Below are 18,812 nucleotides of genomic sequence, written 5' to 3' on the forward strand. Positions count from 1 at the left end.
CTCCCACTGTGATGTCCATTTTCTTAGAAGGGATGAAATCCAAATACTAAAAGAATAAAAGTCTACCTGGGTCTTTAAGACCTGGCTTAAGATGAAGGCTGCATTTGAGATATCTGGGTGGGGAGAGGGCACTGCCTAAGATTTCTCAAGTCATTTCACACAGGTTGTTACTACATTGGGCAGGGTGTGTGATAAAGCTGGCCCTGGTCAATGACTAGAGTGGGTTTGATCTGGCCCCTCTAATGGTTTCACTTCTAAGAGAAAAGGGAACTGCTATGGGAGAATTAATTTATAGTAAAGAATGACGCCTTGTTTCCCCTCCAAAACATGGCCTCTCCACTTAAATCTCACAACAAGCAGCCATGGATTGGTTATGGAAGAACTTGGGAAAAATAGGGCTTTGAATTCCCTATCCTATTTAGGCCTCAGGAATATTTATTCAAGGTTGAGCCAGGGTATCTGGCCAATTCCAAACCCACAGCCTGGGGTTTCTAAATCAGAGTGTGGATTGCCCAGTGACACTAGTTCCCTTCTGTCAGGCTGAGTAGCAATCCTGTGGAGTCACCTATGTTCATACTCAGGGCCCTGGTGACAATTCACAGTGCTTCAGGTAAGGAGTAGGGCATAAAGAAGTGGCTCTGCTGGCTGGCTTTCAATAGGGAGTTCTATCAGGACATGGTATTCTAAGGCTGCCACTTTAGAGATGTGTTCAACCAGGTAGCAGAATGCTGATCCTTCTCTAGTCTTTCTCCTATGTCCAGTTTCAATCTCTTATGAATTAAATTCTTAAATATCTTAAATCATGTAGTTTTTAAAAAAAGGTTAAAGAAAATAATTGTATTATATTAATTATATAATACTGAAGCTTAGCAAGAAAACCTGTTTCTCTTCACTAGATTTATACAAGTTATAGTAAGTATAAATGAATTCTACTTTTTGTTTAATCTACACCGAAATGGAGCTGCACCTTCAACTCTCATTTCACAGGAAAGAAGGAGTCTTTGTGGGAAAATAAATAAATAAGTAGCCCGGCAAGAACCAAACCAATACTACTCACCCATCACCCACACAGACAGCTCAAGGGACTCCCTAGATTCATGTTTGAAAATAGTTTCCAGCCACTGCTTTGAAAATTATTTCTTTTCTGTGTGACACATCCTTCAGTAACAATTCAGTTTTTCCTTGGCTACCTAGATATATTTCCATAGTTTGTGCCAAAACAGATGACTTCTTCCTGTACAGTTCTAATAATCAAAAAAGAGCAGATTTATTTATAGAGCAGCACCTTTCATACAAATATATACTTTATTAATGCTCTCACTTTATATACTGAGCAGGAAAATCTCACTACTAGGGTCATGCCTAATTTTCATTCTAAGACTGAACTAAAGTTTCCCTATGGGGGCTGGGGTAGTGGCTCAGTAGTAGAGTGCTTGCCTAGTGTGAGGCCCTGGGTTTAATCCTCAGCGCCACATAAAAACAAAAGCATTGTTTCGATCTACAACTATACACACACACACACACACACACACACACACACACACACACACACGATATTTATATAGAAATATAAAGTTTTCCTATGTGTCTAAGAGTTTTCATCTACAGCTGACAGAAATCTTTGATTTCTTGTAGCTGGTAGTCGGGGCAAAATGGCCTAGCCAAGTGTTCTCCCTGCTGCCAAAAGCCTCAGAGGAGCCTACCTCGCCCTCAGTGTGCCCTCACCTCAAGTTGGTGAAGGAGGGAAGTGGGACTAAGCACAAGGAAAACTCAAAATTAAGGAACCAAAGGAGGTTTTAACCACTTCATAGACCTTACGGTCAGCCAAATGCTCCTGCCATGTATCTGTCAGAGAAGTTCCCCAAAGTTACTACCTGCAATTTGGAGTAACATTAGTAATTTAAACACATCACTGATTCAGATTTGAGTTTTTCCAAATCAGTTCAGAATTACCATATAAGAAAACATAGGTAATTTTATAAATTTTCATTGAAAGCCTTGTGATTCTATTTTCTAAGAGAATAAAAACAGGGATGATCAGAAAGGTTACTGTATGTGAAAGTACTTTGTAAATTCAAATTCTACATAAATTTTTGTTACTATTGCTTTTTTCTTTCCTTTTAGCAACTCTGGAGATTCTCAAAAATTATGTAAGATTTCAAAAGTGGAAACTTAACATGACACACTGAAGACAGATAGGAAACATTTTTTAATGGTTTAAAAGGTATGCATAAATAGCAACCCACAAATAATCTCATTAAGATTTTATGCTTCTTAGCCTCAAGCCACATTTTCTATTTACTAAGACACTTATAACTGCAATGACCCATGATTTCCTATACTAAGGAAATTTTCTTTTGTAAGAAATTCTCAGAACTTCAGTTAAGCCGGTTTTATTTAGCAACCTGTCACAACCACTTGGACCTAACTGCAACTTTTTCTTCTTTTTCTGTGGATTTCAGATTAGAAAAAGAGACCACTGCCAATGCAATGCCCAAGGGGGCAAGTGTTTCAAGAAAGAAAAGTCTAAATATTTGTTATTTAAAACCACAGGTTAACTCTGGCACGTGGAGAACTAGCTTGTCTTACATCACAGAGCATCATGGATAGCTAGTGGAAGGACTTGCTATGGGGTGAGGAGTTAGGATAGCCAAGACAATGGCAGATGGGTTCTAGAGTCAGATCACCTGGATTCAAATCCATGCCTTATCACTTACCAGCAGACTGAGGTAGGGCATATTTCTAATTTTCTTCTGCCCAGCCTTTGCCCTCCCTCAGTAATAATAACAATGATAATAAGCTCACAGTGACTTTTGTGATGATTAAATGAGTTAGTATGTGTAAGGTTCTAAAACAGTGCCTGGCCCATGGTAAACATTTGCTAATTGTTATCATTAATCACTAATTAGGATGAAAAAAAAATCAGAGTACAAAAGATAGGGACAAGAAGTGTCACAGCACATCATGACAGAACCCTGGGTCTGACTCAACACTGCATTTTTCTAGTGCCTGACACTTTGATGTTCCCAATAAATATCTGTTGAGTGAGTGACTCATAGTCCCTGATTCCTTCCACAGTCATTTTTTCACTGTGGACACATTAGATTTATTCCTTCTGGACTCTGGAGTGTCATCTTTTTTTTTTTTATCTCCAAAGAAAGTTACCAATGCCTGCCACTTGCTACCTCAAACTGATGATAATCAATATAAGAAAAAAAAATCATTTCACACTCCCTAAAGGGCTTTGGGAAGAAAGTGATATATATATTTTTAAAGACAAATGTTTCTTTGTTATTGAGTAGGCAGGAGGGGTGGGCGTGTAGCTCAGTGGTGGAGTGGCCCTGAGAGGTACAGTGCCTAGCAGGCATCAGGTCTGGGTTCCATTCCCAGCACTAGAGGGACAAAAAAATGAAGAGAAAGAAGAAGGAGGAGGAAGAGAAGGAGGAGGAAGAGAAGGAAGAGAAGAAAAGAAAAGAAAACCGAGCAAGCATGAGCAGTCAGTTACGGTGGAGAAGCCTCTGAGTCCAGATTCCATCATTTTCTTTGGAGAAGGGAACTTCTGCCAGGTGGATGGAGTGTGATGTCAGGCATTACATGTGACGAGGAGAGGACTGGATGTTCAGCCCTCAGTGTGCCAAGGTAACTGAAACTGCTAACTTATGGGTGCCTGTGGCACAGGCAGAAGAAGCTGTCCAATAGGTGGTATATCACTATAACCCCAGTGATTTGGGAGACTGAGGTAATAGGATTTCAAGTTTGAGGCCAGCCTCAGCAACTTTGTAAGATCCTAAGCAACTCAGTGAGATCCTGTCTCCAAAAAATAAATAAATAAAATAAAAGGGCTGGGGATGTGGTTCAGTGGTAGAGTACCCCTGGTTTAATTCCCAGTTGGTGGGGGGCAGGGGGGCAAGCTTCATTTGATTCTATGAGTTCCAGATCTAGAATTGACTTATCAGTGTAGGTGTGTGGCAACTCCAGAGTGCATAAGATCGAAAAAGAAGTGGGCTGAGGGCAAGACAAAGAGGTGCATCAATGTCTGAAAGGCAACAGGAGGAAGCAGAAAGAAGTGGCCAGAGAAGGTCACTGAGGAAAGAGTATCATATGAAAGGAAGTTTGCAATAGTGTCAACTCCAGATACAAATCAAAAAAGATGACTGCAAAGCATCCAATGGCTTTTTTAACTAGGAGGTCACTACAATTTCACCTTTCTAGATACAGTTTCAGCGCAGTGGTAGAAGGAGTTGGCTGCAGTAGTCTGAGGAATGATTAGGAGGGGAGGAAGTAGGAGCCTATGAACACAGAACTTTTTCTAACATCTGACCACAGAAGATGGACTGCAGACCTCTCTTCTCTTTCAAACAAGAGATGAGACCCAGGATGTTAGACAAGGGCACAGAACAGGCCCTCAGTAAATATATTTAATGGTGATGAAGAATGGTCACAAATTCAAGTGAGATGAGAACACATGGTAAAACAAATGCTTATTAATGCTGACCTATGACCATTTACTCTTTTCTCTCTTTCATGAGAGGGGTCCATCCAATTTCATATATATTTTACATATTTTCAATTCATGTAGTCATGCAATAGTGCAAACATTCTCCAATGCCAATAAATAAACTTCTTGATCATAAACATAAAAAAGAGAACATATACTATAAAAAAGAGGATGTCTGTAACTGGCTTGGAGGGAGACAAGCAGCGGAATGTCTCAATGTTCCAGGTGAGTGAGAAAAATAAGCTAAGGAGGAACAAGCAAAAGCATGCAGGTCACAATGCATCTAGTCCAGCCAATGTGACTAATGAAGCTTGTTTTAACTAGATTATAAATGAAGGAGTCCCTGCTTAGCTAAGGTTTTGCTTTCTGCAATTTCAGTTACCCATGGCCCAAAAATACCACATGGAAAATTCCAGGAATAAACAATTGATACGTTTTAGTTTGTGTACCATTTTGAATAGCATGAATAAATCTCATGCGACCCTGCTCTGTTCCACCAGAGACGTGAGTCAGCCCTTTGTACAGCATATCCACAATATAGATGCTACCCACCTGTGAACAGCCAGCCACCTCACTTATCAGACTGACCATGGCAGTAATGAGTGCTTGTGTTCAAGTCATAACAACAGTGATGCTTGAAATTCAGATATGCCCAAGATAAGATGATTCCTAAAAAGTAGAAGTTCTCAACTTAATAAGGAAAGAGAATAATCAGGTTGGTGGTAAGATTTATAAGAACAAATGAAGTAGTCCCTGTGAAACTGTAAAGAGAGAAAAAAGAAATTCATGCTAGTTTTTCTGCCACAATTCAAGTTACAGCTATAGTGTGTGGTATTATAGTAACAAACATAGTACACGTAGGATCTGGTACTTTATAGTTTCAGGCACCAGTGGGGGTTTTGAACTTGTCCCCTGAGAATGAAGTTGGGCAGGAGGGTTACTATAGTCTAGCAAGGGTCAAGACTCAGAAGCAGAGTAGAAAAAAACTATGCCAGTCAGGGAAAGATAACCAAAACATATTATAATGTTATTTTTCCATGTCTTCATTTGAAGCCTACTATAATTAATCTTTGTCTGCCTATTTATTCCCTAATTCATATCTGTTTGAAAAGAAAAATATACATATATACTTCTGGACTTAAAATGATCCCTACTACATAGGATAAAAAACTGCATATTGTCAGCATTTGGAACTTGGTACTGTGAAATTCTTAAGTTAGAATTTAAAATGCCTGCTGAGCACCTTGTCTACTATTTTTGAGAAAATATTTATGGCCAAGAAAATGACAGTTCCTTTTGGAAAAATATTGCTAAAGCATTTAAAAATTTTAATATTACTAAATTTAAACTTTCCCCCATTACTATTCAGTATTCCCACAAGAGTAAAATGCCATCTTTGGGGCAAATACTGTTCTTATTCCATATCAATGGTTTCTCCTGTTAAACAATAAGCCATTTATTTTTGTGAATTTCTTGGGTCACCCATGGTTCAAGTGGAAGCAAAGCTCTTTATGATGACTTCCAAGTTATGAATCATAAAGCTCTATCACAATCTCCCCCTTGTTGGGCCCCACTGTCTGCAGAGTGCATGGCCTGACTTTGTTCTCACATGAAATCACCATGAGTGACTTCTAAAAGTCCTCGAGATGGCAAGCTGAATTTCCTTTTTTCCCCTGCTCTGCTACTTGAGGAAGCTTTCTGGACTTTCTGGAACCCACTAAGCCTTATCCTTAGGATAGATATCCTATAAGGAAGTGGTTAATATACATGGTCAGGCCTATAGGCTGTTGTTCTATCTCACCAGCTAGACTGGATATTCTTTTTGAGGATGAAGACCTTTTTCTTTACTTAGCATTTTGCCCAAGACCTAACACCACTAAGTACACAAGGAATGTTTAGCCAACAATCAACTGATTGGATTCTAAGTTTTAGAGTGAATGGCAGCAATAGGCCACAGATTATCATCATTGTCAGAAATTTCACCTAAGAATGAGATTGTTTGCAGATCAAATAACTTGTTCTAACATGACCTGAATTGGCCTGTTAAAGTAACAGATAACATTTAAGAAAAGCTCTTCCCTACAAGTTTTGTTTTTCTAGCTTGCTTTGTCAATGCATTCCATAAGAGGTGAACTCCTCATTCCTCTTGCTCAAAGACATACTTAGAAAAAGGTCTTAAAGAGATCTGTCATCAGAGATGAAATTGGCTGGGCCCTCTTTAGGAACCGAGAGGGGAAAAAAAATTGGTGTCAGACAACAGAATATATTTTTATGCAAACAGCCATAGAATACAAAAAACATGATTTCATTTCACATGCTGAACCTCAGCTACTGCTACATAGAATTCGGAAGGCCACAAGCACAGCTCTCCAAATAAAAACTAGGCAGAGCCACAGTAAGGAGGCAGAGTAGGCAGTTGCCCAGTGTGATTCCACCAGCACTGGGAAAGAACCTTCCAAACGCTGCTTCTATGTCTTCTTTATTTAAGTCCTAAAATGCCATCACCAAAGTCTCATGGCTTTATTTCAAATATATGTCCCTGTGATACAATCAGCCTCAAAGAAACCAACACTGGGGTCATTGACATGTCTGTGAAAAAAAAAAAAAAGAGTGGGCACAATTTAGTCTATAGGCAAAGAGGAAAAGTGAGCAACTGAAAACCCCTTGAGCAGAAATGAACATCTCACCTTGACATCTGGCCCAAAGCCTGGCCTGGTGTCACACAGTCACACTACTTAAACCAAGAGGTCAGGGTTTCCAGACTGATGAGGTAGCAGGTTCCTTCTTTCACCAACAACTCTTAGCAAATGAGGATGGTGTAGGGAGACTCATTTCCTGTACCCTGTTTCCCTAAGCCTCCTGGAAATCAGTGGTAACCACAGGAAGGGTGGAGTCTGGGAATTCTATGCTGGGGGAAGAGGATATTCTACATTAACAGTACTGGGAAAGCCCTATTCTTGAGTGTTTCTACTTTTGTAATGGGCAAGGCTTGAGGACTCTGCTACTCTCTCTGCAGGGATCTCCGTTCAAAAAGTTCCTCTGGTAAGTTTGGACCACAAAGAGTTATCTATTTCAATCAATTCAGAAAAGCATCTCTAACTTCTCAAAGACTCAGATATTTCTTATGCTTCTCAGAAAACAAATGTGGCTTAAGCCAACATCTGGAATAGAGAAAAATATAGCAACCACACACACACAAAAAAAAAGATAATTAAATTAATAAGGAATGCTTTTCAGACATAACATCACATAGGCCAAAAAATGTTTTAAGAACAAAGTTATAGAAGTTATTTAGAAGCTAAATTTAGGTGAATTAATTCCTGGAGGGCACCATTTAGGAGCAGATCACCATAACCTTGCAGGCCACGTTAAAAACTGCACCCCTTTCTTTGGGAAACTGAAGATCCATTTAAAAATCTGCAAATATGCATCAAATATGCTTCCATTAAAGGAAGATTCTATCATGTAATTCACTGCCCATTTAGAATCTACTAAATTCCGAGTGGTTCCACTGTTTTGAAATAAGACATCCCAAATAGATGCCTTGGATAGTCATCTAACCCAAATACAGACACACTGCAGAAACCCTTCACAAAATATTCTCAACGTATGATCAGTTTTCCTCAAACACTATGGACAGCTCAGCATTAGGAAAATTTTTATGTCCTTGATGGAGAAGGCTGACTTTCACAGAACTCTTTTTTATATTAAAAGCTGAAATCTCCAACTATTTTATCGAGAAGGAAAAAAAAAAAGAAAGAAAGAAATTGTGTGCCTTCTGCCCTCAAGTATGTAAAGACAATCAAGTATGTAAAGACAATCACCACGTTGCCTCTAAGTCTTCTCCATTCTAATGATTTCCAGATGTTTAGCTTCCTCCTTATGTTGGTCACCTCCCCTGGATAAATATTAGTTTATCAATGACCCTTCTAAAATGGGGATCCCAGAGCAGAATAATAAACAGAATAATGTGGGGTTTAGTTTAAGCAACAGAGTTCAGGGGGATTATTGCCTCTGCTATCAAAAAGTGGCAATTGTCACACTACAATTGTCACAGGTCACAAGGAAATCCCATTCCACAAGACTTTTTTGTTGTTTACTTTTCATAAAAACTTCCATGAAGCCAGATATCCCTCATTTTGCATGTGTATGATTTTTAATTGAAAAAATCAGAATATGATACATATCTCTATTAAATGTTATCTTGATAGTCTCAGCCCATCAATCTAAAGCTATTTTGAATATTACTTTTCAATTATGGGCTATATCAGACATATAAACAATCAAACAAAAACAACACATCACAAATTAAATGGAAACTAGAGTATATGGCTTTCAACTGAACCCTTCCCCTCCAGCCACACAGAAGTAATAGCCACACAGAGGTAACGGCCACAAGGCTGAAATTGTGTTTGTCATGCCTATGCTTGAAAACTATTTTGATTTTCTATTCCCTTGCCTGTAATGTTTACTTCACACACAAATTTGATAAACATGCAATCTAGTCTGTTTTCATTTAAGTAAATCAAATATTAAATAAAGCTGCACTGTCTATATCCACCATCCTAGTAATCCCATTAACAATGAGGTGACTCAGGCATGACTTACTCTTAGGGAATCCTTACTAGTTCTCTGCAAGTGATACATTTAATGATCCAGTCTGATATCAACACAACTGGTTTGGTCATTAATAAAATATTTTCCTTTCTAGTGAAAAATCCTTCTGTAGGCCCCAGGCATAACATTCCCATCCTACACTTTCCTCAAATTACTGACATGATTCTGGGCTCACTTGCACATCATTTATCTGGGTACAGGTATGTGGTCTCACTCATAGGCCACGATGTCTCTTTTCTAGCAGTTTACCTATATCTGGCCTCAGGAGTTTCTAGTTTATTAGCAGAGACATGCCAAAGCAGGATGAAAAAGTCTGTTCTCAGATTTTGAATGTTACCAACACAAAGAAACATAAGGTGGTGGATACGCCACTTACCCTGATCTGATTATTAACCCTGTATACAAGTATACATGTATTGAAAGGATACATTGTTGCCCTACGTAAATTACATATACACATTTATCAACTGAATATTGAAGAAATATATTTAAGGAAGTGCCCTCTCTCTCCATTATACTACCAACTCCTTCCTCTCTCTAAAATTTTTCTTAATAAGCAAACTTAGGAGCACTATTTCATAAGCAGAATTATTTATTCTCATCACACTGATCTATAGCCTGAAGCACACAGGGCTCTCCTGCATGAGTCTTCCATTCAAGCTGCATTAATCTGAGAGGATTTTCCCACCTGTTTTGGCTTACTTATAATTCTATGATTTAAAAAATACCCCCTCTCCTACTCTTATCAATCCAGGCTTCTCTCATATGGCTCTAAAACATGCAGCAGGGGACAGAAAGATGGGCTTCCACAGGAGTCCCTAAAAAGCAATCAGGGGAGAGAAGTTTACAGTCCAGGAAGGTCTCAGGTCACAGGCTCATGAGGCCAGAGCAGACCTAGGTAACAACAAGGCCAATATCTTAATTTGACAGAAAAGGAAACAGGGTCAAAGAGGGGAAGTCACAATATAAACAAAATGTCAGAGCTTATATTAGAACATAATACTCCTCAAAAGCCAGGTAAAATATGAAAATTATCAGGGCCTCTTTTCTACATAACTAGTAACCAGTGGGATACAAAATGTGGCTCTAATATAGTAGGACTAGGAATCCCTTGTGTACTTCAGAGATACACAACTGCTCAGACAAAAAGTCACAATTTCAAAATTTGATTCATTTTTACGTGACTCTGTCTAGCTCTGCATCCAAACCTGAACAAATTATAGAAAAGTACTACAACCCACAAAAAAACATAGAAACCCCACAACTATTTCTGTGTGCAAAGAGATTAAGATTTACTTGGGGAGACTGAGCACGATAGCACATTACAGTTGTGATGAATGGCAAGAAAAGAGGTTTAATGACAAAGGCTATAGAGGAGGGGAGGTGATCCGGAGCTGAGATGGACAGAAAATGAGGACTTTTCTGACTTCCAGCTCAGCAGTGCTGTAGCCACTCTGCTTCTTTATTTCTCTGTAAAAAAAAAAAAAAAAAAAAAAATCTTGTCCTTTATTTATCTACAAGGATGCTGGGAATATGGCCGACAGAAATGTGATGTGCAATCTTGAAGGAGAGTTTCCAGTGTTACAATCACAAATAGAAGGAGAAGTCAGCTACTGCCTCCTGCAAAAGCCCCAACACACTACCGTGGAAAATGAGCTGTTTCACTTCATAGCCTGGGTAAGGACTAAAGTGGTAATACCTGAATTATATAACTTTCAAAGAAAACAAAACAAGAGTCAATATTACTTCCCAATGACACAATCTTTAAAAAATCAACTCTTTTTTTTTTGGGGGGGGAGGGTTGTAATCTTGCAGAGGATTTTTTTTTAACCATACGATTCATTTTTATTTTTTTTTAGTCATACATGACAGCAGAATGTAATTTGACATATAATACATACATGGAATGTACATACATCAATCATAATGTCTATTCTATTCTGCTGCCCTTCCTATCTCCACTACTCCTCCCCTCCTCTCCCATCCTTTTTCTCAATTTTTATATTCCCACCTTCCTCTCTTATAAGAGAGGAAGTTTCCATAAAATATTTCAAAAATACATAAAACATGTATTTTTCCATTCTTTGTCAGCTATATTTTCATATTTCATCTAAACAAGTTTCTACTACATAGGTCCCTATAGGTAATTCCTATACCATGTGTTTAAGACTGTATTGCTATTTGTACTTTAGTGTTTGTCAGAAAAAGAGTAGATTTCACTGAAAACTTCTTTAAGAGAACAATGACTAAAATGGATTGGGAAAAAGAGGTGCTGAAAGTCATTTGTAATGAAAATAAGCCCAAAGGTGTAGTGCTGAGGGTGGGAGGAAAGACCTTTTAAAAGCAACCACAAAAGCAAATGAAAGGCAACGACAGAGTTTCTCCACAGATATTAATCAGATGCTCCAATTTCAGTTTTCAGCAACAGAGCCACTTTCCCAACTGCCCCAGCTCCCTTAAACAGATCACCAGGCTGTTGCAGAGAATAAAGAGCCTTGTCCAAGTGTCACAACTAGTAAATGTCAGAACCTGGACAGAACCCAGTCTTTTGAGTCCTGGGTCTTTGCTCTGTTCAAGACTCCAGGATCCTAGGTTTGGGGCATATGTGGTTTCTTACAGTTCTTCAAGGGAAACTTGAAACTTGCCTGTGAAAAGGAATTCAAAGATGCATGTCAGGAGACATTTTAGTCTCTGAAAAGACTTCTAGTGTCTAGAAAGCCCCAGACAGTGGGCACTAGTGAGCGTGTCACAAAGCCAGACACATTTCCTTTGAAAACATGAATTACTATGCTCTGTGGTATTTCAACTGAAGGGTGAATAGTCCTAAATCGGAGTTATCATATTAGTATATTAAAGGACTGCGGACCTGGATCCAGCAAAACATCAGGCACATAAAATACACTGGATTAAAGAAAATTTGTAAACAAGATGTTGGGATTAATATTATTATTTCTGTCCCTAAGATGTTGCAACAATTATAACTGTGTGCACGCAAGCACATACACGCAACTAGAAAATCCAAACCAGAGATTTCTAAGATTTCAGTCAACAACAACAAAAACCTTAAGCTTGGATATATTCTTAAATGTGGAGCAAAGGACTAAAAATACAAATGGTATTTAGCAATGCAGAGAGGATAGAAATAGCAGGTAAGCATACATAAATCAAGGGAAATAAAAGCTGTTGTTAGGCTTTTAATAGACTTTGCATTGTAGGATTCACTTTAGTATGGTCAAAGCAACTGTGCAACTCCCACTACCTGAAAATTTTCTCTTTAGCTAGATTCAGAGTATCCTTGGGTCTAATGAGAGCTCTTCTAAGTACTTATGTTCCCATTAAGGATGCTATCAAGATAAAACTCCACCTATTTCCCATGTGTACATCCATATTTTCAACAGCTACCCCAAATCAAAACTGCTCAGTCTTCATCAGAACCACAAACATTGCTTTGGAATAATAGGATTCATAATCAATCTTTTACATTCTTAATGAGTAATGTTCTCTGAGGTCATTAAATCAAATGTGTGCAATTTTATCAAATTTGCTATTTTTTAAAGATCCACTTATAGTTCATCTCCCCAGTGAACATTTTGGGGTAGCATAGGTTGTTGCTATAGCAAATTGATGCTACTCAGAACTGGATATTCTAATTTTAATCTAGGCTCCTTCCATTTACCACAGTAGTTGGTCAAGGGACAAGAGTGTATTTGGACATGGACCACCATCCCACAGATGTGTGTCTGATTACATATGGCTGATCAACCCAATCAACTAACCTTTAGTACTGGAAAAGCAAAATGATGCGCAATTTGCTAGAAGTCATGGTAAACAAAAAAAAAAAAAAAAAAAAGCAGGCTTTTTTCTAATGACCTCTCTGCTCAGAATACATCTTTGCTTATTCTACACTCCTGAGTCAAAATCTACTTTTATAAAACTCCTTAAATAGCCTAACCAAGTACATCCAAGTGTGACCCTACTCCTGTCTAGTTTATTAAATGTCTCCATGTACATGACTCTGATGATGTTTAATATCCCAAATGTAATCCCGCTACTCAAAGTGTGGTCCTTAGACCAGCAGGATCATATTACCCGGAAGTCTGTTTGAAAGGCAGATTTTCAGGCCCATCCCAGAATCTACTGAATCAGAATTCATGAGATTCCCAAGTGGTATCTTTATAACTTAAAATTTGAGAAACATTGCTTTATGACACATGTACCCTCAATGAATCCCAGCCTACTGACCAACTAAGGAATCCACTGCAGAGCTTCTCCTCTGGTGGTGCACTATAAACCTATATTCAGGCAGAAAGCAACTATTGACTACAACATTTTCATCAGGACAATATGATTAAAAACTTCTTACTTTGTGTCTTTTTAGTTTTTGTTTTTTTTAAAAACACACTAAGTACAGTAGCTCCAAAGTAGTATTTAAATTTTCTATATTAATGCAATTTTGTTGTATATAATATTTGCTTTTAAGATAATAAGTAGTATGTGCATTCTGATTATATGTAAACAAATAAGTTTAGAAAGATATTTTTAATGCAGTAATTTGTGGCTTCCAGGATCCAACACATCATAGTCTGATAGAAAAAAATAAAAATAAAAATAACTCCTGCAAACAATGTTTTCAACACAGACTGATGACCAAGTTCCATGGCATATTTTTTTTTTAAGAGAGAATGAGAGAGGGGGAGAGAGAGAGAGAGAGAATTTTTAATATTTATTTTTTAGTTCTCGGCGGACACAACATCTTTGTTGATATGTGGTGCTGAGGATCGAACTCAGGCCACATGCATGCCAGGCAAGCGCACTACCGCTTGAGCCACATCTCCAGCCCTCCATGGCATATTTTTGTTTGTAATGTACACTGGGATTCTCTGCGTTTCCCCCTTACATTAACTTTCTAAAACTATATCTTGGGTTTTTCCCTCAGATAGTCATAAAAGGGAACCTGAAAGTAAAACTGACCACCCAAATTCCTAAAATGAATCACCAAATGCTGAAAGAAGGAGACAGATAACTTTGTGTATCAGGAAACAAAACCAGCTTGAGTGAGTCATCTCTGTGATCAAAGATAACAGAGCCACAGCCAGGACTTGTTGCAAGCAAATGGCCACAGCAATCACACGTCAGAATCTCATGTTTAATGGTTTCTCACAATAAACTGCATAAGTCGGCTCTGTGAAACCAGAAGTAGAACCCAGAGCACCACATAAATAATAAACACACTCTCTTGAGTTTGGTATTCTTATCCTTCTGCTCCAAGTCCATTTCAATTTTCAGTGGATACAATAAAATGAAGTTGCCGTTTTGTCAAGAAGTAAGCAGAAAGGTAAAAGTTAACCAGTACTATAGGCTTCCAGAGTGTTTCTCAAGAAAATGTGAATACTTTTTGAAGGCCTGCTTATTGTGGTGTTTAATCCAAAATGAAAACTGGGGCCACGGGCTCCCGAAGCAGGAAAGCCTGTTTCTGAATTCCATGCATATTCTATGTTCATGTTTCATTTTTTAGGCACTCCAAGCTTGAAGGAGATGAGTGGGAACTTGTACTACATGGCATTGCCATCAACAAGCCACCCCTGCATGCCCTAGCACATTCCTCCAAGTGAAGAACCAGGTGTCCTGATATCCTCTTGAACTGCTCAACAGGGGCTATATGCCAGGAGCAAGTCTGCACCATGCTGGGTGAGCTCAACACAGGGATAATGCAAATATCCAGGCTATGTTTTTCAAAAGAGTACCTTGTATCAGTACCACACACCCATTAGCAGGCATGTCTCCAAGGAAAACACTACTTACACAGTGGGTGCACCCATGAGAGAAGAACCTTCCACTAAAACACTGGAGGGTAGTCTGGGACAGGGGCAATAAGCCTCCTGCTCCTGTCTATCCAAGAGCCCTCCCAAGGAAAAACATAAACTAATTAATTAACATCTCTTATTATATAATAATTTCTGAAATAAAAACAAACTGAAATATCCTCACAAAATTCCCATGACCACCCCCAGTATTTTCACTTAGGATGATACTACCTCATAATGAAGGGAACAAAAGGTACCATGCTGAGAGCAGAAAAGGTGCCATCCATCGGGGAGGGGTGCAGTCTCTCCAGCACCAAAAGTAACAGGAACATGCTTGGGTGATGGTCCAATTGCCCCATATCACTGAAAAAAAAGTGGATGTACACAAAAGATCTGAACTTTAATAATTGAGGCACTATCTTCAAACCCTTTCTCATTAAGTAATTAATTAATTCTGTATATGAAGTGAGACTCTTTTGAGTTTTCCTTTTTTTTTTCACTTTTTTCTCCATTCATTTCATATCTTCCTAGTATTCATCAAAAGGGAAAAAACTCTAGGAAAAATCAGGGATTGGGCTCTTGCACATGATTTTCTTCTCAAAGTCAGTCATTTGCTTAAGCAGAGTCTACTACTCTTGAGTATGAAATGTGAAACTTTTGGTGTCCAAATGTATTTAAGGCATGAACATACTAGGGCCAAAGTCTGTCTGCACAAACTACTAATATGAGGAAATGTATCATAAACAGAAGAAAAACTCATTGATATAATTTTATTTTCCTATTACAGACTATTCACATATATTCACACAATATGCAAATACCCCTGGCAGAATATAATGGCACATGTTCTAATGTCCATACTAAAAATCCCACTACCAGTGATAGGGTGTGGTTGAAAGGGCAACGATGAACTTCTCTAACTGCCCTGATGAGACTGGAAGCCCTCTTTTATGGGGGATTCTGGGGGGTGGTACTAGGGGTTGAACTCAGGGGCACTGGACCACTGAGCCACATCCCCAGCCCTGTTTTGTATTTTATTTAAAGGCAGGGTCTCACTGAGGTACTTAGCACCTCACTTTTGCTGAGGCTGGCTTTGAACTCGAAATCCTCCTGCCTCAGCCTCCTGAGCTGCTGGGATTATAGGCCTGTACCACCGCACCTGGCAGAAAATAACTCTTAACAGAAGAAATCATCATGGGCTTCTGAAAAACTTTTTACCTGTCCACTGTACTGGCTACAGCTTCCAGCTGTTTGAGAAGGAAGGGATAGAGTTCTGGGAAATGAGAGAAAAACTCTCTGCCTGTCATTCTGTGGAGAAAGAAAAAAGATCAATTACTATCATGTGTTTCCCCTGATCCATTCCCCTCACATACACTTTAAAGAACAGTGACAAAGGTCATTTGTTTGGATACTTAATGCAAGTTAAAAACAAAACCTATAGCAACTTAAATTTAACAGAAATGATACATATAATTTTGACTTTGGACATGTTTGGATTTCTGGACTTTTAACTCCAAATTTAAGATTACATTTATTTATTTATTTATTTATTTATTTATTTATTTATTTATTTATTTATTTATTTATTTTGAGAGTGAGAGAGAGAGAGAGAGAGAGAGAGGGAGGGAGGAAGGGAGGGAGGGAGAGAATTTTTTAATATTTATTTTTCAGTTATCAGCAGACACAACATCTTTGTTTGTATGTGGTGTTGAGGATCGAACCTGGGCCGCAAACATGCCAGGTGAGCGCGCTACCACTTGAGCCACATCCCCAGCCCAGATTACATATATTTATGAAAATTTGATACTAAGTCTGTCAGGAAGAAATACTTAACATGTGAAAATGCCAAGTCTGAGCCATTGATTTGGACTATGTGTACAGTCAAAAATCTGATTGATGCTGACTCAGCTTTGGTGATAAGGGTAGGTTCTAGAACAAGGTTTCCCAACCTTGGTACTAATCATTTTGGACCAAATAACCCTATGTTTTGGTGGGCAGTGCGGAGCAACATCCTGTGCACTGCAGGCTATTTATGTCCTGTGCCCTGCAGCCTCTGTGGCCTCTACCAAATAGATGCCAATAGCATGACACTCCTCCTTCCAATCATGACAATCAAAATATTTCCAGACATTGCCAAATGTAGTCAGTGAAATAAAATGGTCCCTGACTGAATGGCAATTATCAAGAATATAAGTAACAATAAATGTTGGTGAAGATATAGAGAAAAAGGTACACTCATACATTGCTGGTGGTACTGCAAATTGGTGCAACCACTATTGGAAACAGTATGGAGATTTCTCAGAAAACTTAAAGTGGAACCACCATTTGACCCAGTCATCCCACTCTTCATCATATATCCAAAAGACTTAAAATCAGCATACCATAGTGACACAGCCATATCAATGTTTACAGAAGCTCAATTCATAATAGCTAAGCTATGGAACCAACCTAGGTATCCTTCAACAGATGAATGGATAAAGAAAATGTGTTACATATACACAATGGAATATTAGTCATAAAGAAGAATGAAATTATGGCATTTGCTGGTATATGGATAGAAATGGATATTATCACGCTAAATGAAATAAGCCAATTCACCCAAACCAAATGTCAAATGTTCTCTCTGATATATAGATGCTGACTAACATTATTCAAGATTTTTGACCATTTTAAAAACAGGTTGCTTCTTTCCTTTCTTATATAGTCATAATTATGCACTGCATATACTTTCTCCTAGTTTGTAGTTTGCTAACTTATTTTCTTCCTAAAATCTTTTGATAAGCAGAGGTTTTTAGATATTTGGTAAAGTCTAATACTTTACCTTCTTTTCCTTCCTTTATGTCTCATGCTTTTCATGGCCTAAGAAATCTCTGGCTACTTCAAAGTAAAACATTTCTTGTTTTCTTCTAGAAGCTTTATGGTTTTAGCTTTTATGTTGAGGTCTATGATCCATCTAAAATTAACTTTTGTGTATAGGGTGACAGAGAAGTCAGGTTCTTCTCCCCCCCCCCCCGCACTGGTATATCATGTTTTTAAGGAGATGTTCCTCAAACAGGAGAGGTGTGCTGTGCTCATGGCTTAAAAGATTTAATATTATAAAGATGAAATTCTCCCCAAGTTGATTATAAAGACAATGCAATTCCAATAAAAACAGTAATGGGTGTGTGTGTGTGTGTGTGTGTGTGTGTGTGTGTGAGAGAGAGAGAGAGAGAGAGAGAGAGAGAGAGAGAGAGAGACAGAGAGAGAGAGAGAGAGAGAGAAAGTGATCTAACAAAAGATTCCAAAATTAATATAGACACACCAAGCGATAAGAATTAAGAAAAGCAAAGATAATTTTAAAAAACAAGGTTGGAAGACTCACCAATCAGATAGCCAGAAATATTAGAAAAGTTTAGTAATTAGGACAGTGTGGGGACAATTATTAAGCCAATAAAAAAGGATCAAGAGCACAAGGACAGACACATACACGGAAACTTGATTAACAGAAAAGCTGATACTGCAGATTATAGAAAAGGATGGTATGGTAATAGATTATCTAACAAAATTAAAATTGGATCCTGCCCTCTTACTATATATAAAATTAAATTCCATTGAATTGAAGACTCAAAAACAGCCATAAAGTAAAATAACAAATAATAAATAAAGTTTTTTCCCTATTTTGGAAATTTATGGCTCTGTCCTGATTATTCCTGGCCTGCTTCTTTTTTTCCAGTAAGGATATCCTGAGACAGCCTAGTTGGTACATCCTCTGCATACTCTAGCCAAAGGGTGTACAGAAGACTCAAACTTCATTCTGTTCAACCACATCTGAATTCTCCAGAGGCTGAGTTCTGTATCATAATAACCACTTTTTTGAGTACGCTGTTGATTCATTCCTTGATCCTTTGGTAGCC

The 18,812-nt window shown here is 38.2% G+C and overlaps 1 pseudogene; it reads right to left on the reverse strand.

Annotated features, from left to right (window-relative positions):
• LOC144372876 (transport and Golgi organization protein 1 homolog) overlaps positions 1 to 18,812 on the reverse strand; it is a 175,870-nt pseudogene that overhangs the window by 97,876 nt on the left and 59,182 nt on the right.

Source organism: Ictidomys tridecemlineatus, unplaced genomic scaffold (genome assembly GCF_052094955.1).
Source record: "Ictidomys tridecemlineatus isolate mIctTri1 unplaced genomic scaffold, mIctTri1.hap1 Scaffold_182, whole genome shotgun sequence".
Taxonomy (NCBI): Eukaryota; Metazoa; Chordata; class Mammalia; order Rodentia; family Sciuridae; genus Ictidomys; species Ictidomys tridecemlineatus.